The sequence below is a fragment of the Chenopodium quinoa genome, unplaced genomic scaffold (assembly GCF_001683475.1).
Source record: "Chenopodium quinoa cultivar QQ74 unplaced genomic scaffold, ASM168347v1, whole genome shotgun sequence".
NCBI classification, from domain to species: domain Eukaryota; kingdom Viridiplantae; phylum Streptophyta; class Magnoliopsida; order Caryophyllales; family Amaranthaceae; genus Chenopodium; species Chenopodium quinoa.
The window spans coordinates 731,598-754,323 of record NW_018743448.1 but is presented as its reverse complement, the minus strand read 5'-3'; positions in this window follow the sequence as shown (position 1 = coordinate 754,323).

The following is a 22,726-nucleotide window of genomic DNA, read 5'->3' as shown; positions in this document are numbered from 1 at the left end:
ATATATTTTATCATAAAATATGTTGTTAGATATGTATTAATATAAAGTTTCATAATATAATATTTAAGTTAATTGTTTAGGGTGAAAATACCCTAAGACACGTGGCCCAATAAAGGCTTGACACGTGTCTATCTTTCAACGGTCAGCAAAGGCCCAATCCCTTTGCGACACGTGTCCCTTGTACCCTAATTGAGGTACAGTTCTCCCTTACTATAAATAGTAAGGGTAGACCTCATTTATGGAGATCACTCATTAATTCCAACCACGCAAAAAAAACAAACAAAACCAGAACCTATTGAAAACGCTCTCAAACCGAGAAGCTTTGATTGTTCTTATTCCACTTCGAAAAGATACTAACTTAATCTTCGGAGGCGGAACTCCCACCCCCATCCGGAGTCTCCGTTAATTGTGCAGGTACAGGCGTAAGAAGGAAGTCTGCTAGGAAATCGTAACTCTCCCGAAGGACATAAAAACCCCCCAAACATCTGGCGCCGTCTGTGGGGAGAGTACTTTCTAGATGACATCTGAGCCTATACTACCTGGTAAAGGCAATCTGCCTACTGGGGAGGTTGAGGTCCATTCGGACCAAGATACAGCCGATAACTATGAGTTGGAAGCCTACACTGCTGCGGATGGCTCTTTAAGGACCAAGAACACCCGTTCCAAAGATAAGAGAGAACGGGAAGGGAACCAGGCGGCTCCTAGCAAGCCGACTAGGGGGCCGCTTGGGTTAACCTCTACCGCTGGAGACTCCCCAGTCTCCAGAGATGAGCTCATGAATATGATGATGAGCTTCAAAGGAGAGATCAAAGGCCTTCTGGACTGTACAACCGGCCCCCGTAAGGGTCAGGCGGAAGAAAGGCGTCTCGGTAAAAAGACAGCCAAAACTGTAAAGGGTAGAGCATCTACCCCGCATCCGAAGTCAAATATGCCGGCTAGGCTCTTTGATTTCTCAAAGATGCACACTCCTATAGATGGAGTCAGAAAGCCCGTCCGGCACATTCAGCCGGATGGAACCAAGAAAGTCTATTCTGACGCCCGGACGCTCATCCAAGATAAAAAGACTCAGCGATCCGAGTCGGCATCAACATCGACCTTTCGAGACAGCTTCAATGCTACCTCAGGAAGGCACTCGAGAACAAACAATGACAGCCGGACGAGCGAGGTTTCCGCTCGATCCGGCCCTCATATGATCCAACCGGCATTGCATGGAACACCGTATACGCCCTTTGGATCCCCCTATGCACAGGCGGGTATTTTCGGGGGCAGCATCAGCCGCCCGTCCAGCCTATGGACTGGCAGCTCCGGCTGCTCAACCTTGGGGAACAGCCAACGGCGTTCTCCAGAGAAATCACCGAGATAACCCAGCCGTCTAAAATCAAAAACGTGTTGGTAGGCGCCTACGACGGTACCACCAACCCGGAAGATCACCTCATGGCATACACCAACCTGATGTATTTGCAGGGTTTGGATGACGCCTCATGGTGCCAAGAAAACCAGCCTTGATATAGGGGCAATACAACAGGGAGACAAAGAAGGGCTCCGGTCATATGTCAGGCGGTTTAACCTGATGAGGATCCAAATCCATGGATTGTCTGATGACGTTGCCTACACTGATTTCTTCAAAGGCTTAAAAGATGGATCAACTTTTAAGTTTGACTTGGTTAGGAAGAGGGTCTCCACTCTTCACGAGGCGCTCATGAAGGCGGAGGCCTACATTCAGGCAGTGGAATTGTGTGCTGTTAAACTTCCAACGGATTACAAAAGATCCGATAAAAAAGAGAATCGGCCTACCCAGTCGGCCAAAAAGGAAGACAAGAGAAAGGGGGTATGGGCGGCAGACTCATCCGGACAACCTTTCCAGAAAAGGAAGAGGTCGGATCCGTATGTGCCAAAGTACGAGTTCAACAAGGACTGTGCCTCCATTCTCAACGAAGTAAAGGATCGGTTGAATCTTGAAAAACCGGCTCCTATGAAGAGTCCTCTAAGCGCCCGGGATAAGAGTAAATATTGCCTTTTTCATGAGGAAATTGGCCACGACACTGAGGGTTGCTTTAGCCTCAGGCGACTCTTCGACCGGCTCGCTGATGAGGGGGCTCTCAAATCATATCTTTCCAAGTCAAGGGGTGCTCCCAAACAAGCAAAAGGACCACCCCCAAAGAAGCCGGCTACTCAATCGGATACGGATGAGGAAACCATCCTGACCATAGCCGGTGGATTTGCGGGAGGTGGGCCTACCATCTGGGGCACAAAAAACAACATTCGGAAACTGGTCAACTCAGTGGATGAGGGCCAGTCGTCTGAATATTCATTTCCGGAAGTTAACATCTCCGAGAAAGATAGAGGCGAGGTCAGGCGGCCTCATGATGACCCCATAGTCATCGAGTGCAAAATCGCTAATCAAAGAGTTGGCCGGATCTTGATTGATACCGGGAGCTCATCTGACCTCATCAGCTACCAGTGCTTGGAGAAACTCAAGTATAAGCCCAGTAGCATGCATCCGGCCTCATACCCTCTTGTAGGTTTTGGGGGAGGAGTAGTACATCCGGTGGGCATGATTGATCTACCCATCCGGTTTAGAGAGAAGGGGAAGGGCCGGCACATGGTTGTCAAGTTTCTTGTTGTAGGAGAGCTGACTGCCTACAATCTGATTATTGGCCGCCCAACCCTTAACCTCTCAAAGGCAGTCATCATCCCATCTCTAATGTTGATCAAGTTTGAAAGGGATGATGGCACAGTCGGTTCCTTGAGTGGGGACCAAAAGATGGCGAGAGAGTGTTACCTCTCGGACATCAAACCAACGCTTGACACAGCCGGTCAAGACAAAGAAATTGTTGAACTTGACGACTGTGATCAAAGCTTACCGGCTACAAAGCCAGCCGGTAAAAAGAGGAAGGCGGACCAACTGGCGCCTGTAAAGGAGAAACAATAGCAATCACTGTCCGGGGAGAGGACAGACGTCCTTCGCCCCCAGCCGGCTGGAGAAATAATTGACATTGTCCTTGAAGACAGCCGGCCAGACAGAACCGTCAAGATTGGAACGGCTGCGTTTGAAAGTTTGGGATCAGATTTGCTCCTTTTGCTGAAGGAGTTCAAAGATGTGTTTGCCTTTGAAGTAGAAGAGATGCCGGGTGTAAGTCCGGATCTTGCTGTACATAGACTCGCTGTGGATCCTAAGAAGAAGCCGGTCAGGCAAAAGAAACGGAACCATGGCGAGGAAAGGTCCCAGGCGGCAGCAACCGAGGTCAAGAAACTCTTGGATGCTGGGTTCATCCGGCAATGTTACTACCCGGATTGGGTAGCAAATGTAGTCCTTGTGAAAAAGCCGAATGGAACCTGGCGGATGTGTGTAGATTACACGGACCTGAACAGGGCTTGTCCAAAAGATAGCTACCCGCTTCCAAAGATAGATCATTTGGTAGACTCTACAGCCGGCCATGCCCTGATGAGTTTCATGGACGCCTACTCCGGCTTCCATCAGATACCCTTGTGGAAGAAAGACCAAGAGAAGACGGCTTTCGTCACAGATCAAGGGCTATACTGCTACACGGTGATGCCGTTTGGGTTGAAGAATGCGCCTGCTACTTTCCAGCGAATGATGAACTCGGTCTTTTATGATCAGATTGGAAGGAACGTGGAGGCGTACATTGATGACATGATTGTCAAGTCAAAGCTGCAGGCGGATCATCTAGCCGACCTCCGAGAAACTCTCACCACCCTCAGGCGGCATAAAGTCATGTTAAATCCAAAAAAATGCGTCTTTGGAGTTGAGTCCGGGAAGTTTCTTGGATTTTTGATTGATCAGAGAGGCATAGAGGCCAATCCGGACAAAGTACAGGCGGTGATTGACATGCAGTCGCCACGTACCGTCAGGGAGGCTCAAAAGCTTACCGGTTGCCTGGCGGCATTGGGGAGATTCCTCAGCCGGTCAGGTGACAAGTGCCTGTATTTCTTTCAAGCAATCAAAAAGAGGTCAAGGTTTGAATGGGGTGAAGAGGCTGAGGCGGCATTTCAACGGCTGAAGCAACACCTGCATTCTTTGCCAAGATTAGTGAGTCCCCTACCCCAGGAGGCTCTATACATGTACTTGGCCGTCTCGGATCACTCCTTGAGCGCCGTCCTCCTTGCTGAGAGAGACGGCAATCAGCTCCCGGTCTACTTTATAAGCCATGTCCTCCGGAATGCTGAACTTCGTTATCCCATGATTGAAAAATTCGGTCTGGCTTTGTTCAAGGCAGTCAAGCGGTTGAAACCGTATTTCTTAGCACATCCGGTGACCGTTTACACTGACCAGCCGCTCAAAAGGCCTATGACCACTTTAGAGTCATCCGGAAGAATGATTAAATGGGTTGTGGAAATTCAAAGTCTAGAAATCACTTTCGAACCCAGGCGAGCAGTGAAGGGTCAGGCGTTTGCCGACTTCATTGTTTAAATGACAAGGCCGATACAGCCGGATAAAACTGATCAAGTTTGGAGGGTTTATGTAGACGGGAGCTCTACGCTGAATGGTTGTGGGGCGGGCGTAATTTGTCATTCTCCGGAGTGGGACAAATACGAGTACGCTCTACGATCAAGTTTCAAGCTTCGAATAATGAAGCTGAATACGAGGCCCTGCTAGCCGGTATCCGCATGTGTAAGGCAGCTGGGGCAAGGAAAGTTGACGCATGCTCAGATTCCCAACTCATCGTTAGCCAGTACAACGGTGACTATGAGGCCACCCATCCGGTGATGATTAAGTATCTTCAGGCGGTCAAAGAGGAGGCTGGGGCATTTGATGAATTCAACCTTAGTCAAGTACCCAGATCCGAGAATAATCAGGCGGATGCACTATCCAAACTCGCATCATCCGCCACATGTGATACGCCTAGATCAGTTTTCTGGGAAGTCATGGAAAAGAAAAGCATTGAACATGACCCCATTGGAGTTCTAGATCGAAGCTCCACTTGGATGGACCCCATCCGGAATTACTTGGTAGACGGCACTCTACCGGAAACCTCATCCGAAGCAGCTGCTCTTAAAAGACGAGCATTAAGCTTCGCGATGCACAAAGGTGAACTGTTCCGGAAGGGTTACTTGCAGCCGCTATTCAAGTGTGTTACCCCAGAACGGGGTAAGGAAATACTGGAAGATCTGCACGCCGGCTTCTGTGGATCTCACATTGGCGGGAAGACCCTCGCCAAAAGAGCCCGGCGGCAAGGATACTTTTGGCCTACCCTTGAGGCGGATGCATTAGATCTGGTGAAAAGATGTGACAAGTGCCAGAGGTTCGGCCGGCTGATAAGGCAGCCGACAACTGATTTAACAGCTATTCACAGTCCAATTCCCTTTGCAAAATGGGGCATGGATATTTTGGGGCCATACACTCCTGCCTCAGGCGGCAAAAGATACATCTTGGTGGCTGTTGATTACTTCACCAAGTGGGTCGAGGCCGAGGCGGTTAAGGGCATCAAAACTAAGGATGTCATCTCCTTCATCTGGAGAAATGTCATCACCCGGTTCGGTGTACCAATGTCAATGGTCTTTGACAATGGCCCCCAGTTCGAAACGCCTGTCCTAAAGACTTGGTTGCAAGATCAAGGGATTTCCCACTACTTTGCATCCGTTGGCCGTCCGCAAGCAAACGGTCAAGTTGAAGCTTTCAACAAGCTCATCTCAGGCGGCATAAAGAAAAAGATCGAGAAGGCAGGCGGTCTTTGGGCAGAAGAGTTGACTCACGTTCTTTGGTCCATCAGAACTACTGAGAAGGGGTCAACCGGTGAAACTCCATTCCTTATGGCATATGGCACAGAGGCGGTGCTTCCCATTGAATTGTATGAGCCAACACTTCGAATCATGTTGTATGATGAAGAGGCAAATTGGGAAGCCATGCGCCTGTCTTTGGATACTCTTCCAGAAAGAAGGGGCAACGCCGCCTTGCGTCATGAAATCTACCGTCTTCGAATGACGAGGGCCTACAACAAAAGGGTGCGTAAACGTCCCCTCAAAGTTGGAGATTTTGTATTACGGAAGCTTGAAGCAACCGGTAGGGCACACGAACAAGGGAAACTGACCCCAAACTGGGAGGGACCCTACCGGATTTTTGAAGAAGTTAGAAACGGCACATACCGCCTGGAAACCCCAGACGGAATGCGGCTGCCTCGTACCTGGAATGTAGATAACTTGAAAGAGTACTACTTTTAAGGATTTTGTAATTTTTTGTAAACAATATTGAAATGTGAAAGCATATAATTTCCATTCATACAATTGTATTTGCACCTGTCTAGTGCAAGAACACAGACGGAAGAACACTTATTAAAACCACTGCTCCAAAAAGAGCAGTCATCCGGTGACACCCATCCGGGTGAATCACTGAAGAGAACAGCTCCCTTCTGGGTGGAACATTGTTCTAGCGATCCAATAACTCAAACGACATTTGTCTAAAACAATCTTGCAGCCGTTAGAAATGATCCTTTGCATCTAGGATTCATCCGGCAAGGACCCAAAAGAGGTCCATCCGGAAAAATGAAATTGTACCATCCTATATATAATTGTACCAGACGGGGCAAGGTTAGGTCAGTCACTGAACCCCCATCCGGCTTCCATGAAACGGCTGCCAGTCTACTGTTGGGGTAAACAGGTAGCCATTTCAGGGGCATATTGTGGTATCGCTACTTCATCCGGCATATATAGAAAAAATGCTAATAATAGAGATAGCAAAACCGACTGTGTCGGTTAAATAGATTAATATTAATAACGGAAATGTTGGCCGGACCCCCGTCCGGGAAAGATACATTGAAAATACACGGCACGCAGGCCGGTAAAAAAAAAAAATAAAAAAAGAGAAGTTTATGGTTGCTGATGTTGCTGTTGCTGAGGCTGCTCCAACCCTTGAGCTACCTGAGTCTCAGCCGTCTGCTCCTGCTGCTGTTCCGGCTGGTTTTCCATTGGCACCCCATCCGGCTCTGACCCTAACCCCTTCTCAGCCCACTCGTCGAAAGGAGGAGGGGCAGGAGTGCCGAGTACTTGAGCTTCATAAACTTCAGAAGCATACAAGTAACGGAGGTTGAAATAGTCAAAGTTAGAGTCCGGATGGATGAGGCCCTAAGCCAGCTTCATGCGTTCCTCGCAATTGGCTTCATTCTCTGAAATCAGGCGGCCGAGTTCCTCGTTCAGCTCCTTTTTGTGGGCCGCCTGAATATTAGCAAGTTGGACAGTCAGCTCGCTGTTCTTCTGGCGGAGGTCGGCATTTTCCCTGTCAGCTCCTTCCAGAGCTCTGAGATCAGCCTGGAGGTTCTGGACCTTAAGCTCAAGATCTTCAACTTTCTTCTTAGCCTCATCCCCAGCCAGTACAGCCTTCTTCAGCAATTCCTCCTGTTCCAACTCCCTCTCTTTAGTTGCCGAATCATAGTTAATAGTATGAAATTGACTAGCGTCAATTAGGTCAAGGGCACGCTTCTGAGCGTCTCTTACCTCCTCTTGCTTTTTACGCAAGGGGACTCGGAGCCCGTCCACTCTCAGCATCACCTATGGTACCAGCCGGAAAAGATGTTAGAACTAATGATGATAATTACTACTCATCCGGCAAAAGCAGAGTTTGAGGCAAGCATAGGTCATTCGGGTTATTTACCTCAGCAAGAAGAGAGTTGATGCGATCCAGGTTAACCTGGTGTACAGCTGGCACCGCCTCCTTTTCAGAATGGGTCAGAGTCTTGACCATTCTCTTGGCGTATTGGTTGTAGTCGGGCCGGCTGGTAGACTCATCTGCAAAGGAAGGGTTATTTGTCAGATACTGGGCATATGCGCCGCCTATATTCATGCGGCTGCCAGAGGAGCTCCCAGACTGGCTTGCATGAGTTTTGACTCTCATATACCCAAGCGGCCAGGGGGGGTCAAAGGCAGAGGTTTTACCTTGTCCAGGCTGTGGGGTGCCATCCCCCCCAGCCGCATCTGAGCCAGATCCCATCCGGGTATGGCCCGCCAAAGCAATCAGCGTTAGCTGCAGGCTCTTCCCTGCGGTGGTTGGCCTGGCAGGGGCAGGCGTCCTCTTTGCAGGACTAGCTGCCAAAGGTGGACCCGGCAGCCTTGGAGCTTTTGAAGCCGGCTGGGGTATGTCACCAGCCGGTCTTTTGTGCATGCTTGATAGTGATTTTGGCATGCCTTGGGTTCCACCCTGAAAATAGTCAAAACAAAGCAATCAGTTAGAAACAAAGGTAGCTCATCATATGTCATCCGGTAAGAAATGGAAGAGGTTTTACCCCAGCATTCTTGGCGGCCAGTGCCGCCTTCTTCCCTTCGATTTGCTTTTTTCTCAGCTCAATGGCTGAGAAGGCAGGTGTCTTTTCAGGAGGCACCATTCTTTTAGCTTTACCTGCAAAAAGGGAAATTCGAGTTAGAACAAGTGTACGCATAAGCAGGCGTCAGAATACCGGATGGGTTAATGAACCTACTCTTTTTAAACATTGAACTTAGATTGCAAAGGGACAAGAAGGCCTCATCCCTGAACCATTCCGGGAAGGGTACCCAGAACTTTGGGACGAAGATTTCACTACCGTCCTCCATCAGATGGGTCGTTTTGAGGAAGAGACCCGTCTCCATTATTTGGTCCCAGGCCTCAGACGGCACTTTCGGGAGCGCGCATTTTTTGCCCAGCAATGCCGGGTGCTTATTGTACTGCCGCAGCCGGCGATTTAGGGAAGTGGAAGGGGAAGAGACGACATAAAATTTGCTCTTCCAGTTGGTCCACTTTGATGGCTTCTCCAAAGTCATCATGTATTCTTGGTTGGTGGTAAGGGTGTACCAGGCATTCCACCCACCCGGAGCCCGGCTGAGGTAATGCATGTGTGCAAAGGCCTCCCAACTGGGGTTTACCTCCTGCAGCTCACATGCGGCAATGTACCCCAAAATATTGACCCAAGGGTTAGGAGTCAATTGCCATACGCCAAAGTCATACCCCATTAATATGTCCTTGATACAGGGGTGAAGGGGGAACCGGAGGCCTGCTTTGAATGCCGCCTCATAACAGCCGAAAAAATCATCGGCATGGTCTAAGTCGTCCGTCCAAACGACGGCTGCATCAACAGGGGGGACTCTTATTTCCCAGTCCTTCCCAACTGGTTTCCTTTTAAAAAGAAAGGCAGGAAGGGTTGCAGTTAGGGTGACCACGTCTCTCGCAGACATGGTCATGTCAGTCGGATCCCCCTTAGCCGGCCATTTGTAGGCCTCCTCATCAATAGGCTCAGCCTCCTGTGCAGGGGCTTCAGATTCGGACCCAGATTCTTCTCCAGCAGATTCATCGCCGGATCCTTCGGCATTAGAATCAGAGTCTTCCAATATGCTGTCACCCGGTGTGCTCGAACCACTCGGGGTATCTTGACGAGTCCCCAGGGTTCCTTCCAAGGGAATTTCACCAGACGGTCCTGCCGTCTGGTCCTCGTTTTTGGGGTCAGCCGGATCTTCGGCTGCGTCGTCGGACTTGTAATCCGGATCAACTGCCGTCCATCTTATCCGAGCCATTTTGTCCTGCACATGAACAGAGACGGTCGGATTCGAGGTAGGTGAAGGTTCGCCCAAATACCCCCAGACGGCAGTCCCAGTCCTAGACTCAGCCGTCCCTGGTGACCGGCTGACCACAGTCGTAGGCTGTGCCGAGTGTATAATTGAAGGGTCCATATCCTATCTATGCAACCGGAAAATTAACTAAAAGAATTGAAACAGGGTGCAGACGGTACCTTTGAAGGTTGAAATTTGCTGAGTTGATGGCTTGAAACCTTCACAGGCGGAAGTCTCCGAATGTGTTTAAAGCTGAAATGAAGAAAAATAGATCAGACGTATTTGATGGAAACTCATTCAAAAGCTCTCCAAGCGGTGGAGTCCCGGATGAGGGTTAGCAGAGATGGAGTGAAAAAACGTTTGAGAATAAGCCAAGGCTGCTCAAACGACCCCCATACGGTTAAAAGCCGGATGGGGGCAATTTGAATGATGTTTGAGAATAAGCCAAGGCTGCTCAAACGACCCCCATACGGTTAAAAGCCGGATGGGGGCAATTTGAAACAAGGTTTGGGTAAGCCAAGGCTGCTCAAACGACCCCCATACGGTTAAAAGCCGGATGGGGGCAATTTGAAACAAAGTTTGGGTAAGCCAAGGCTGCTCAAACAACCCCCATACGGTTAGACGCCGGATGGGGGCAATTCAAAGTTTGAGAAAAAGCCAAGGCTGCTCAAACGACCCCCATACGGTTAAAAGCCGGATGGGGGCAATTTGAATGATGTTTGAGAATAAGCCAAGGCTGCTCAAACGACCCCCATACGGTTAAAAGCCGGATGGGGGCAATTTGAAACAAGGTTTGGGTAAGCCAAGGCTGCTCAAACGACCCCCATACGGTTAAAAGCCGGATGGGGGCAATTTGAAACAAGGTTTGGGTAAGCCAAGGCTGCTCAAACGACCCCCATACGGTTAAAAGCCGGATGGGGGCAATTTGAAACAAAGTTTGGGTAAGCCAAGGCTGCTCAAACAACCCCCATACGGTTAGACGCCGGATGGGGGCAATTCAAAGTTTGAGAAAAAGCCAAGGCTGCTCAAACGACCCCCATACGGTTAAAAGCCGGATGGGGGCAATTTGAATGATGTTTGAGAATAAGCCAAGGCTGCTCAAACGACCCCCATACGGTTAAAAGCCGGATGGGGGCAATTTGAAACAAGGTTTGGGTAAGCCAAGGCTGCTCAAACGACCCCCATACGGTTAAAAGCCGGATGGGGGCAATTTGAAACAAGGTTTGGGTAAGCCAAGGCTGCTCAAACGACCCCCATACGGTTAAAAGCCGGATGGGGGCAATTTGAAACAAGGTTTGGGTAAGCCAAGGCTGCTCAAACAGCCCCCATACGGTTAAAAGCCGGATGGGGGCAATTTGAAACAAAGTTTGGGTAAGCCAAGGCTGCTCAAACAACCCCCATACGGTTAGACGCCGGATGGGGGCAATTCAAAGTTTGAGAAAAAGCCAAGGCTGCTCAAACGACCCCCATACGGTTAAATGCCGGATGGGGGCAGTTTGAATGATGTTTGAGAAAAAGCCAAGGCTGCTCAAACTACCCCCATACGGTTAAATGCCGGATGGGGGCAATTTGAATGTTGTTTGAGAAAAAGCCAAGGCTGCTCCAACGACCCCCATATGGTTAGACGCCGGATGGGGGCAATTTGAATAACGTTTGAAGAAAAAGCCAAGACTGCTCAAACGACCCCCATACGATTAAATGCCGGATGGGGGCAATTTGAATATTGTTTGAAAGCAAAGGCTGATTAAACCACCCCCATACGGCTAAAGGCCGGATGGGGTTACTTATAACTAGTTTGAGTAAAAGCAAAGTTGGCTCAAAGGGGTCCCATGCGGCACAATGACGGATGGGAGTATATTGAATTCAAATGAATAAATTCAAATCTATTCTCAAACAGACCCCAGACGGCAAAATGCCGGATGAGGGGAATTTTTGGACTTGTGCCTAGGCAGCAAGGACTACTCGAGCCAGCCCGATGCGGCAAAATGCCGGATGAGGGTATTTTAAAGCTAGGGAAATGTTTCAGATACCTCAGACGGGAAATCCCGGATGAGGTAGGGGTAATTCAGAAATTTTTGAAAAAATATACCCAGGCGGCAAAATGCCGAGTGAGGTCCTTAATCTAGGGGCAAAAAGAGAAAGGAAGCAGACGGTACCTTACTAAATCCGCACTCAGCCGGAAGGCAGATGTCAAGTTCTTGCAAAAACCGGATGCTCGAAAGTCTTGAAAGAAGCAGCCGGTATCAGAGCTTTTTCTCAGGAAATTTTTTGAAAAATTTGAAGAAAATGAAAAGTGAGGAGGAAAGAGGTAGTTGCCCTACTTATAGAAAGAGGCAGAAGGCGAACCGTCACCTTCTGCGCGAAAATTTGAAATTCAAAAAACGGGGGGGAAGCAGACGAACCGTCACTTACCCCATGCACCCTACGTCTGTCACAGGTGACACGTGGGTTTGCCACATCTCACCTGTGAGGGGCAGATGTTTAGGGTGAAAATACCCTAAGACACGTGGCCCAATAAAGGCTTGACACGTGTCTATCTTTCAACGGTCAGCAAAGGTCCAATCCCTTTGCGACACGTGTCCCTTGTACCCTAATTGAGGTACAGTTCTCCCTTACTATAAATAGTAAGGGTAGACCTCATTTATGGAGATCACTCATTAATTCCAACCACGCAAAAAAAACAAACAAAACCAGAACCTATTGAAAACGCTCTCAAACCGAGAAGCTTTGATTGTTCTTATTCCACTTCGAAAAGATACTAACTTAATCATCGGAGGCGGAACTCCCACCCCCATCCGAAGTCTCCGTTACTTGTGCAGGTACAGGCGTAAGAAGGAAGTCTGCTAGGAAATCGTAACTCTCCCGAAGGACATAAAAAACCCCCTAACATTAATGGTGGGATTGATTTTTGTGTACAATTAAATATTAAAATAGGAATAGAGGAAAAATGGTGAGCGAGAGCAAGAGAGAAAAAAACCTATCGAGTGAGGAAAATGATCTCTTACAAAGATCAAATAAAAAATTCAAAAGGGATCAATCTCAAGGAAATTCTGAGGAAAATGAAGCGATGGAAGAAGACTCTTTTGTCGCGGAAACTGGGGTTAAGGACATTCGAAGCCAGAGTTCCTTATCCTACAGTCAAATGGCGAGAGGTTTTGAGAGGAAAAACAATCCGTTGTATGAAGGCACTCTGAATGATGAAGATCCAGTATCGGATGATTACATACCATTGGATTGTGATTCCGATGATGAAAGTTGCCCTACAATCTACCTGACTAAAGAGGAGAAGCGCAGACTTCGCAGCCCTTGGAAAAATGCCATTATCATCAAAATTTTTGATAGGAGACTAAGTTATGAAATTCTAATCAAGAGGTTGAAGGTGAAATTGCTCTTACTGATGTAGGACATGCCTACTACGTTGTTAGATTCAACAATCTTAAGGATTATGATTATGTGATGACTGAGGGTCCATGGATTCCAAATTTTGTCTCTGATGAAGCTCCCATCAAGAAACTTACGGCATGGGTCCAGATTCCCCAACTCTCAGTGGAGTATTTTGACAAGGAATTTCTGGCCAAAATAGGATCAAAGATAGGTAAAGTGATCAAGATCGATCGTAATACAGAGTCTAAGGATCATGGACAATATGTCCGATTTTGTATTGAGGTAGATCTCACTAAGCCCCTGTTATCCAAGTTTAGAATGAATGGAAGAGTATGGCGCATTCAATATAAAGATCTACGTATGATATGTTTCAAATGTGGAAGATTAGGCCATAAGGAGGATGAATGTCCAACTTTTGTTAATGAAACTAAACAGCAGGAAGGAGTTCCTAAAAAGTGTCAGTGAACTTGGTGTATTTGACAAAAGTCAATTCATTGGTGATCGTCCGGAGTCAAAGATAGATTTGGCGCTTGGATGCTTGTTCAAAGGCCTGCCAAGGAAATACACTCCTAGGAACAAAGAGGAGAATGGTAAAAAACAACAATCTGTGGAGAAAGCCAAACAGAGTGGGTAGGTCCATAATAAGATAAATGGTGAGACTGTTAAACAAGGACAAAGGCAGGGGAAGAAGGCCAATACCAATGGCGGTTCAAGGTTTGCTGTCCTGGAGGCTGAAGATGTCATTGAGGTTGAAGACGAAACGAATAACCGTGATGTTCGGTGGTCAAAGGAGAGCAAGGGTTTGACCAGGGTGACTTGCCAACTGGCAGAGGAGTGATCGTAGGGGAAAGCGAGATCTTTGGGGAAAATAAAGATTTTGTTTAGGAGAAAAATCAAATGGAAGAGGATTTAATGGAAGAAAATATTCCTGTAGTGAATTTGGGAGATATTAGTGGAATTAAAGTAATGTTAGAGGAAAAAAATCAAAGTGATTTGGGTAAAGATAAAGATAATCACATTGATTTGGTCAAAGATAAGATTCTAAACAATAATAGGATTTTAAATAATCTTACTAAAAATCCTTCTCAGAATATTATCTTAACAAATTCACCCAAGGTGAAATATGGAAAAGATAACAGACCCCTGTTGACTATAAGGAGTAAGGCCTATTCTGCCGCAAAATCAAGCTAAAAAAAAAATCAGAATATTCCTTCTCTCCTTATGCTAAGTTGGTTGGTAATAGTGGTAAGGAAAATAGAGCCGAAGCTATTCACTTAATCAATCATGAATCCCGGCCAATTCCCGATAACCATGGAGTTGAAAATCCCTCCAAGCTTGGAGATGTTTGTGGACTATCCGACGGAAGGTCCATGCTAGATAGTGGTGCACGACCGGACAGAAGGGCAATGGAGACAGAAGGGCCAATGAGAGCTCTTCAAGTAGGATTCCTAAGCTTGATGCCTAGCGTTCCAATGAACGTTTATGATACATTCCTATTTGTCCGATGTTTAATAGGTCGATTAAAATTTTATGTTGGAATGTTCAAGGTGTAGGAAATAAGATGACTATCATTAAGGAGTTGATACAAATTAATGATCTGTCTATTCTAGTTTTGGTGGAGACTCATATGAATGGAGTTCAAGCTCAACAAATTTGTGATAAAATCGTTTTCTCAGGTCAAAGGAGAGTGGAAGCTCAAGGTTTTAGTAGTGGAATTTGGATGTTCTGGAGGTCGAAAAAAAAATTTGTGTTACTGTGTCTGATGAGCATACTCAACATCTCACTGTGACAATAAAAAAAAGTGGTGAAGATCCTTGGCTCTGCTAGCTCGGGAAGCAGTCAAAGGCGTGAACTATGGGATGAACTGGAGAGAATCAAAGATGCTTTTAATGGCCCATGGCTTCTTTCGGGAGATTTCAATGATACAATGAATATGGATGAGAGGAATGGAATTGGTGGTTCATGTTAGTAATTTAGAGTGTATGAAGTGTCGCGCCCGCGACATGAAGAGCCACGCCCGCGGTTGTCATGAGAGAGCCCTCTCCAAGGGCGCGACCAGCCTTCTATAGAATTTGAAGGATGATCTCCTATTCATCCTGTCCGCGCCCGCGGTCCGGACATCAGCGCCCGCGACAATTTAGTTTTGCGGTTTTTCGTTCTTTTTATTCAAAAGGCGGATTGTGAAATCTGTAGTTTTTTGGAGTTTTTCTCTCCTCTCCACATTTTCCCGAAGAATCTTGCAAACTCTTGTTGTAAACCTCTATCAATTTAGTCCAATCTTTGTGAATTTATCATCTAATTTCGTCATTAAAGTGCTAAGAACGAGGTGACGTCTTTTGTATCTCAAAGTGAATTTCCGGTATAAACCCAAGCACCGTTGTGGGGAAATTAATCTCTTTAGGAAAGTGTTTCACACGCCTAAGACGAAGTATCAAGGTTTGAGACTAACGTGGTCATTTATATTCTCATGTTCATGTTCGGTTGAAAGGCATGGAAGTGAGGCAATGCAAGTATTATATCTTTCATTCTAGTGTATTAGTTTGATATTTCTGTAATTTGTTTTATCAAACTATTAGAAGTGCTTGGTATATTTTCTATTGATTTGTTTTCAATTTGGTTGTAATAGAATTGTGATTTAGGTTTTGTTCCCACAAATTTGTATTTGATTTATTTGTAGCAAAACCTAACAATCTAAAGAGATTAAATAGCATGTCTAGTGTGAAAGAATTTACCACTAATTTGTCAAACTTAAGAAGTTTGATGGTGTGGAGTTTTGATGTTGGAAGAAGAAGATGTATTTTCTTCTTACTTCGTTGAATGTTGCCTATGTAATTAGTACTCCAAGGCCTATTGAACATGAGAATGAAACCTTGGAAAAGTTCGGGAGAGGTCGAAATGGGACAACGATGATTTTATTTGTCGTGGTCATATCTTGAATGATATGGAAGATGACTTGTTTGATGTGTACCAAAATGTTGAATCCGCTCAAGAGCTTTGGGAGTCTTTGGAGAGCAAGTACATGGCGGAAGACGCATCTAGCAAAAAGTTCCTTGTAAGTAACTTTAATAATTTCAAGTTTGTTTCTAGTAGGTCCATCATGGATCAATTTCATGAGATACAACGTATATATGGTAACTTGAAACAACATGGAATTAGTATGGATGAACTATTTGTAGTTTCAAGTATTATTGATAAGTTGCCTACTAGTTGGAAAGATGTGAAACATGAATTAAAACATAAGAAAGAGGACATGTCCTTGTCCGATTGGGCTACCCATCTTCAAGTTGAAGAGGGGATAAGAGCTATGGAAGGTGTTAAGGATGGGAATCCTAACACATCCACCATTAATGTGGTGGAGGAAGGAAAATCTAGTGCTTCAACTAGTGGAAAACGTAAGAATGATAATGCTTACAAAGGAAAGTCCAAAAAGAAGAAGAAGAACAACAAGTTTGCTTGTTGAGAATGCGGTAAAACTTGACACCGCAAGAAGGACTGCTACATTTTCAAGAAGAAAATGGAGAAAGCCAAGGAGGGCCATGCTTCCAATAGCAAGGAGCCATCTACCAAAGGTAATTCTTTACATGAGGTTGGATTTAATTCCGATTTGGATTTAAATGCAACGAATCCTAACATTTCTATGGTGCAGGATGATGACTCATGGTGGATTGACTCGGGGGCTTCTAAGCACGTATGCAAGATGAAGCATTGGTTCAAAATCTTTCACAAGGTTGGTGATGGAGAAGACCTCTTTATGGGGAATAACTCAACCATCAAGGTTCTTGAATGAGGACAAGTGGAGCTAATATTTAGTTTGGGGAATGCGATCATTCTTAGGGATGTGTTGTATGCTTCGGAGATTAGTAGAAATCTTGTGTCAGGTCCTACTTTGAATAGTCTTGGTTATAAACTAGTGTTTAAAGCTAATAGATGTATTATAACTAAAGGTGGCACTTTTATTGGTCGTTGTTATTTGGCTCATGGATTGTTTAACCTCTCTTTAGGAGAGAAGTTTGTGATGATGGATGATGTTTGTTTGAATGTTGACAATAGTAATGGTGTGAATTTGTTTTATTTATGGCATTCAAGATTAGGTCATGTTAATTTCAATAAGTTGAATTTCATGTCTAAACTAGAGTTAATTCCACCATGTGACATTTCTCCTAATAATTGTTCTACTTGCATGTTAAACAAGATCACTAGAACTCCTTTTGAAAGGGTTGAAAGAAGTTCTAATATTTTAGAATTGATTCATAGTGACTTGTGTGACTTTTATAGTACACCTTCTTTGGGAAATAAAAGATACATGGTTACTTTTATTGGTGATTTTCAAGGTTTTGCTATGTGTATCTTTTATACTCCAAAGATGAAGCTTTGGTAAAGTTTGATATTTATAAAAGGGAAGTAGAAGTGCAAGTAGAGTCATTAATTAAAAGAATAAGAACCAATAAGGGAGGAGAGTATTATGATCCAACTTATTTCCAATCTTTGGGTATAATTCATGAGGCAACAACGGGTTATGCACCACAATAAAATGCTGTAGCTGAAAGAAAAAATAGAACTCTTCAAGAAATGGTTAATTCCAAGTTATCTTACTCTGGTTTGATTGAAGGGTTTTGGGGTGAAGCAATGTTGACAGCTTGTCACATTCTTAACCGAGTTTCCGCTAAGGGAAAGCAATCTACTCCTTATGAACTTTGGTACAAAAGAAAACAAAACTTGGAATACTTGAAAGTTTGGGGTTGTAGGGCAATTATTAGAGTGCCCGGTAACAAAAAGAGAAAGCTCGGTGAAAGGGGCTTGGAATGCATTTTTATAGGTTATGCTAAGCATAGTAAAACCTATAGGTTCTATGTAATAGAACAAAATGACTATATATTGATACATTCGATTATTGAGTCAAGGGATGCAATTTTTGATGAAAACAGATTTTCATCAATAAGTAGACCTAAAGATCTACAAGTTAGTACCAATGGAAATGAGATTGTTGAGTTTGATGAGCAACATGAATCTCATAAATGTTCATTCGATAATGAGAATGAGACTTCTCATGTTAGAATAAGTAAGAGACAAAGGAAACCAAAGGACTTTGGTGAGGACTCTACTATTTATTTAGTTGAAGGTTCTAGGGATGTCCTTAGTCCTACAACTCCATATTATTTTAATGTGGATAGTGACCCAAAGATTTATAGCAAAGCAATATCTTCTCAAGATAGTGCATTTTGGAAGGAAGCTATAAATGATGAGATGGATTCCATACTTGGGTATTAGAGGATTTACCTCCCGGTTGCAAATCTCTTGGTTGCAAGTGGATTTTCACTAGGAAAAGGAGACCGGATGGCTCCATAGTGAAATTTAAAGCCAGATTGGTTATCTAAGGTTTTAGGCAAAAGCATGGTGTTGATTATTTCGATACCTATGCACCGGTTGCAAGAATTACCTCCATAAGATTATTGATTGCAATGGCTTCGGTTTATAATCTAGTAATTCATCAAATGGATGTCAAAACGGCATTTTTGTATGGTGAACTAGAGGAAGAAGTGTATATGAAACAACCCGAAGGTTTTGTTTTGGAAGGACAAGAGAATAAGGTGTGTAAATTGGTTAAGTCTTTTGTATGGACTTAAACAAGCACCAAAGGAGTGACATCGGAAATTTGATGACACAATATTGTCCTTTGGATTCAAAGTGAATCAAGCAGATTAGTGTATATATAGCAAATTTGATGACAAAGGTCATGGTGTTATCATTTGTCTATATGTTGATGATATGCTTATATTTGGTACAAGTCTACAACAAGTAGAAATGACCAAGGAATTCTTATCCTTATCTTTCCAGATGAAGGATTTGGGGGAGGCGGATGTCATTTTGGGCATAAAGATTATTAGGGGCAATGGAAGACTTATTTTAAGTCAATCTCATTATATTGAGAAGTTGATCAAACGGTATAACATGTTTAATAAGTGTCCCGTGAACACTCCCATGGAACCTAACCTTAAATTAGTTAGGAATTCAGGAAAACCAATTTCCCAATTGGAATATTCGAGTATAATTGGATCCTTGATGTATGCCATGACAAGTACACGACTGGATATTGCATTGGTTGTAGGAAAACTTAGTAGATTTACTAGTAACCTGAGTGTACAGTATTGGTTTGCAATTCGGAGGGTCTTGAGGTACCTTAAGGGTACATTGGATTATGGTTTGACTTATAGTTGATTTCCTTCGGTTTTAAAAGGGTATTCTGATGCAAGTTGGATCACTTACAAAGAGAATGACTCTTCTGTTAGTGGTTGGGTGTTTATGTTTGGGGGAGGTGCCATTTCATGGTCTTCTAAGAAATAAACTTACATTGTTGATTCCACTATGGCAGCGGAGTTTATATATAGCTCTAGCTTCAGCTAGTAAGGAAGCTGAATGATTGAGAAATCTCATGTTAGAATTGCCTTTATTGCCAAAGCCTATGTCACCGGTGGCTATTCATTGTGATTCGAATTCGGCATTGATAAAGGCATATAGTCAAGTGTATAATGGTAAGTCTCGGCATATTTCTCTTAAGCATAGCCTAGTGAAAGAGCTTATCACTAATGGGGTTATAAGTCTTGACTATGTTCTTACAAATTGAATTTGGCAGATTGCTTTACTAAAGCAATGCCAAGGCATTCCATCATCTTTGCTTTGAATGAAATGGGTTTATATCCAAGAAACACGAACTTGTGAAACCCAATCTAACGCTTATAGAAACATCAAGTCTTAGATTCAATGTGGTTGAATTGCATTTTTTATGTTTGTTAGCAATGTTTTGTGACCCATATTGCTATGATACTTGTGATGTTATCTCCAGATTTAGAGTTGAGAAGCTCTAGATGAAGGTGTCTTATCACAAGGGCACTATTACGTATGTGAGAACGTACCTATGTAAGTTCGAAGTTTAGCCGCTTCAAGAAGTCTAGATGGACATAATTACTTTGATGAACTTATAAAAGATACGGACACATGGTTGTATAAAAGTGTCAAGTGATGTTAAATTCGATTTGTCTAGTGTGTATTTCACCTTCGAATGGTCAAAGATATCCGTGTGATTCAATCCATAGGGAAATCATGGCATATGACCATCGCTAAGTGTATGAAGTGTCGCGCCCGCGGTTGTCATGGGAGAGCTCTCTCCAAGGGCGCGGCCAGCCTTCTACAGAATATGAAGGATTATCTCCAATTCATCCTGACTGCGCCCGTGGCCTGGAATCCCGCACCAGCGGCCTGGACACCCGCGCCCGCGACGATTCAGTTTTGCGGTTTTTTGTTCTTTTAATTCAAAAGGCAGATTGTGAAATCTGTAGTTTTTTGGAGTTTTTCTCTCCTCTCCATAATTCTCTCTTCTCCACATTTTCCTCAAGAATCTTGCAAACTCTTGCTGAAAACCTCTATCAAATTAGTCCAATTTTTGTGAATTTATCATCTAATTTCGTGTCTAAGTGTTAAGAACGAAGTGTCGTCTTTTGTATCTCAAAGAGCATTTCCGGTATAAAATCAAGCTCCGTTGTGGGGGAAATTAATCTCTTTAGGAAAGTGTTTCACACACCTAAGATGAAGTATCAAGGTTTGAGACTCACGTGGTCATTCATATTCTCATGTTCATGTTCGGTTGAAAGGCTTGGAAGTGAGCCAAGTATTTTATCTTTTATTCTAGTGTATTAAGTTTGATATTTCTATAATTTGTTTTATCAAACTATTAGAAGTGCTTGGTAAATTTTCTATTGATTTGTTTTCAATTTGGTTGTAATCGAATTGTCATTTAGGTTTTGTTCCCACAAATTTGTATTTGATTTATTTGTAGTAAAACCTAACAGTTCATAGTTGCAAAGAAGATGTAGAGAGTTCTCAAATTGGGTTGAGAATAATGAACTAATTGATTTGGGATGCTCGGGGCCTGCCCATACCTGGTTTCGAGGTCTCTCTCCTGCAACCTTTAAATCAGCTCGACTAGACAGGGGACTTTCTAATGAAGCATATCGTTTGAAGTTTGAGGAATGTGCGGTGTAAAATCTTCCAAAGTCTTAATCGGATCATTGTTCGATTCTGATAATTAATACTATTGGATTTGCGCCTATTCTTATATGTATTAAGCCCTTTAGATTTCAAGCAGCATGGTTAACTCATCAGCATTTTAATGAGTTTGTTCAATTGAATTGGAGAAGTGATGTTTCCGTTGTTCTTTTCTTAAGAGAATTTGCTGAGAATCTCAATGTGTGGAACAAGAAAGAGTTCAACAATATTTTTAGAAAAAAGTATGAGTTATGGGCTAGATTGGAAGGCATACAAAGGGAACTTTTGAAAGGAAGGTAGCTGCATCTGGTAAAATTAGAGGCGCAATTAAGATTGCAGATGGATGAGGTGTTGAATGATGAAGAGCTTCTTTGGTTTCAGTAATCTCGAGCCCTTGCCTATGTGATGGAGACCGCAGTACATGGTATTTTTACTTGTCTACTGTTATTAGACGAAGGCGTAACCGTATTGAGACGCTCAAGAATAATCAGGGAGAGTGGGTTCACGAGCCTAGAGAAGTGCAAGAGCTGGTTCTCAATTACTGGAAAAGTCTATTTCAAGAAGAATTTAATGATCAGCCCGAAACTCAACTATTGGTGGACTAGTTTCCAGAGGTTTCAAGGAGTGATTTTAAGTTGCTATCAAACCTTTTAGCACGAGTGAGTGTATGTGGCTTTGAAGAGTATGCAACCGTATAAAGCTCCCGGGCCCGATGGGTTTCAACCTCTCTTTTATCAGAAGTTTTGGGACCTTGTTCATCCAAGTCTTGTGTGTATGGTCAAGGATGTATTAGAAGGAAGGGACTTTCCGGATAGTCTTAGTGAAGCTTATCTTGTGCTCATTACGAAGGTGGAGACCCCGAAAAAGGCAAATCAGCTTCGCCCCATTGGGTTGTGTAACATTAACTATAAAATTGTCACAAAGGTAATTGTTAATCGTCTCAAACCGATATTGCCTTCCCTTATATTACCAACGTAGTGTAGCTTTGTCGTCCCTAAAAGACAGATTACAAATAATGTGGTGATAATTCAAGAAATGTTGCATACCATAAGAGGAAAGCAGGGAAAAGTTGGTCTTATGGCAATTAAGATTGACTTTGAGAAGGCGTATGATAGACTTCGATGGAAGTTTATTTAAGAATCTCTCATGAAACTTCGTTTACCTCAAATAATGGTGGAGCTAGTAATGCAATGCATAACTTCGGCTAATCTACAAATCCTATGGAATGGGGAGCCAATGGAAAGTTTTTCACCTACAAGAGGTATTCGACAGGGTGATCTGCTCTCACCTTATATTTATGTGATTTGTATGGAAATATTAGCTCACTTGATTGACCAGGAAGTCAAATTGGGTGGTTGGAAACCGGTTAGGGCTAGTCGTAATGGGCCAGCTATTTCTAATTTAGCGTTTGCCGATGACCTAATCCTATTTAGTGAAGCATCTTTAGACCAAGCAAAATTAATCAAGCAGTGTTTGAATCGATTTTGTGAAGCTTCAGGAATCCAAGTCATTGTTGAAGTCGAAGGTTTTCTTCTTTGGTAATACGAACTTGGATTTGAGAGATAAAATCTGTGATTGTATTGGAATGGAAGAAACAAAGGATTTTGGTAGATATCTTGGAGTACCAACAATCAATGGGCGCAAATCCAAACGTGAGTACCAATATTTGGTGGAAAACTTGCTCGTTGGAAGGTGAAGACACTTTGAATTGCTGGTCATGCAACGTTGGTTCAGTCAACGTTGAGCACAATTCCCTCATATTCTATGCAATCGA